Raw genomic sequence first — 2,644 nt, 5'->3', positions numbered from 1 at the left:
GTGACATGGGTGGGGGCCTGGTGGAGGGTGCCCCTGGTGGCTGGGGGGTGGGGATAGTGGGTGACATGGGTGGGGGCCTGGTGGAGGATGCCCCTGCACTGCTGGGGGGTGGGGGTGGTGGGTGACATGGGTGGGGGCCTGGTGGAGGGTGCCCCTGGTGGCTGGGGATGGGGGTGGTGGGAGACATGGGTGGGGGCCTGCTGGCGGGTGCCCCACAGTGCTGGGGGGTGGGGGTGGTGGGAGACATGGGTGGGGGCCTGCTGGCAGGTGCCCCACAGTGCTGGGGGGTGGGGTGGTGGGAGACATGGGTGGGGGCCTGGTGGAGGGTACCCCTGGTGGCTGGGGGGTGGTGGTGGTGGGAGACATGGGTGGGGGCCTGGTGGAGGATGCCCCTGCACTGCTGGGGGGTGGGGGTGGTGGGAGACATGGGTGGGGGCCTGGTGGAGGATGCCCCTGCACTGCTGGGGGGTGGGGGTGGTGGGTGACATGGGTGGGGGCCTGGTGGAGGATGCCCCTGCACTGCTGGGGGGTGGGGGTGGTGGGTGACATGGGTGGGGGCCTGGTGGAGGGTGCCCCTGGTGGCTGGGGGGTGGGGGTGGTGGGTGACATGAGCAGGTGTGCAGGGTAGTCCCCTGTGGTGTGTGCTGCCTGCAGGGGCCGTGGAGGGTGTACAGGTAATACCTGGGAGCACACAGCCAAATCGCGTGTGTAACTTCCCGCGCACCCCTGCAATCCACGTACCCTGACAAATCGCGTGTGGTACTTCCCGCGCACCCCTGAAATCCACGTACACGGCCAAATCGCGTGTGTAACTTCCCGCGCACCCCTGAAATCCACGTACCCGGCCAAATCCCGTGTGTAACTTCCCGCGCACCCCTGAAATCCACGTACCCTGACAAATCGCGTGTGGTACTTCCCGCACCCCTGAAATCCACGTACACGGCCAAATCGCGTGTGGAACTTCCCGCGCACCCCTGAAATCCACGTACCCTGACAAATCGCGTGTGGTACTTCCCGCGCACCCCTGAAATCCATGTACCCGGCCAAATCGCGTGCGTAATTTCTCGCGCACCCCTGAAATCCACGTATCCGGCCAAATCGCGTGTGTAACTTCCCGCGCACCCCTGAAATCCACGTACCCTGACAAATCGCGTGTGGTACTTCCCGCGCACCCCTGAAATCCACGTACACGGCCAAATCGCGTGTGTAACTTCCCGCGCACCCCTGAAATCCACGTACCCTGACAAATCGCGTGTGGTACTTCCCGCGCACCCCTGAGATCCATGTACTCGGCCAAATCGCATGTGGAATTTCCCGCGCACCCCTGAAATCCACGTACCCGGCCAAATCGCGTGTGGAACTTCCCGCGCACCCCTGAAATCCACGTACCCGGCCAAATCGCGTGTGTAACTTCCCGCGCACCCCTGAAATCCACGTACCCTGACAAATCGCATGTGGTACTTCCCGCACACCCCTGAAATCCGTGTACACGGCCAAATCGCGTGTGTAACTTCCCACGCACCCCTGCAATCCACGTACACTGACTAATCGCGTGTGGGACTTCCCGTGCACCCCTGAAATACACGTACCCGGCCAAATCGCGTGTGGAACTTCCCACGCACCCCTGAAATCCACGTACCCTGCCTAATCGCCTGTGGAACTTCCCGCGTACCCCTGAAATCCACGTACCCTGACAAATCGCGTGTGGTACTTCCCGCGCACCCCTGTAATCCACGTACCCGGCCAATTCACGTGTGAGACTTCCCGCGCACCCCGGTATACATGCACACGTTTTTTTTCTGTCAGCGCGTGTCTGTGTTTGTGGGTACCCCTTTGCACGTCATTTGTCCTGGAGGGCCACAGTATTGGGCATTCATCATGGCTGTATATAGGTGCTATTTGTTGGCGCACCTTTTGGCGCACATTTCTTACAGGCGCAGAGACGCTACCGCCTGCTTTCTTGTGGCGGTCGTGTTTGTGCCTGTGCGCTGGTTTGAGCGTGCGCTTTTTTGCCCTATTCTATTCCATGAATACGTGTTGTAGGCGAGCGTGTGGGCGTTCCGCGCACTTGTACCCTGTGCTTCCCCCGTGACGCCCACATTTTGGCAAGTTGTTCCCCATTCCGAGTGTTACGCCCCGTGTTCCGCCTACTTTTGTTGCGTGCGCCGCGCTATGTGCGATTTTCGCTGTGGCCTGTGCGATTTTCGCTGTAACCTGGCGCACGCCGTTAGATGGCCTGTGCGCCAACGTGCGCCGCGCACTTTTTTATCGCACATCCGATGGCTTTCTCGCGCACGGCCTTCCATGAATCGATGTGCGCTGCTTTTCGGGCGATTCTCGCACTTGCACTGCGATTTTCGCTATTCCACTGCGATTCGCACGTTTTTGGCCACTTGCGCCGCGCTAATAATTCCATGAATCGGCTTGTTAATATGGAGCCCTTATAAAAAGGATAGGTGGCTTATCACAAGGGCACGTTTTGACTCCCTTCTCCTGCAAGCAACTTCAGCTAGGTGGAAGGGAACCAAAGACGGGGCCGGCTGTCCGGTTTGCGGAGATCAGCTGGAAGATCTGGCTCATTTTATGATCTTTTGCCTGGGGTACGCAGGCATTCGAAGGGCAACTTTGCTACCCGCCCTAAGGA

This window comes from Ambystoma mexicanum, chromosome 4p, assembly GCF_040938575.1.
Source record: "Ambystoma mexicanum isolate Mex_15411 chromosome 4p, UKY_AmexF1_1, whole genome shotgun sequence".
Taxonomy (NCBI): Eukaryota; Metazoa; Chordata; class Amphibia; order Caudata; family Ambystomatidae; genus Ambystoma; species Ambystoma mexicanum.
This window is presented reverse-complemented; position numbering follows the sequence as displayed.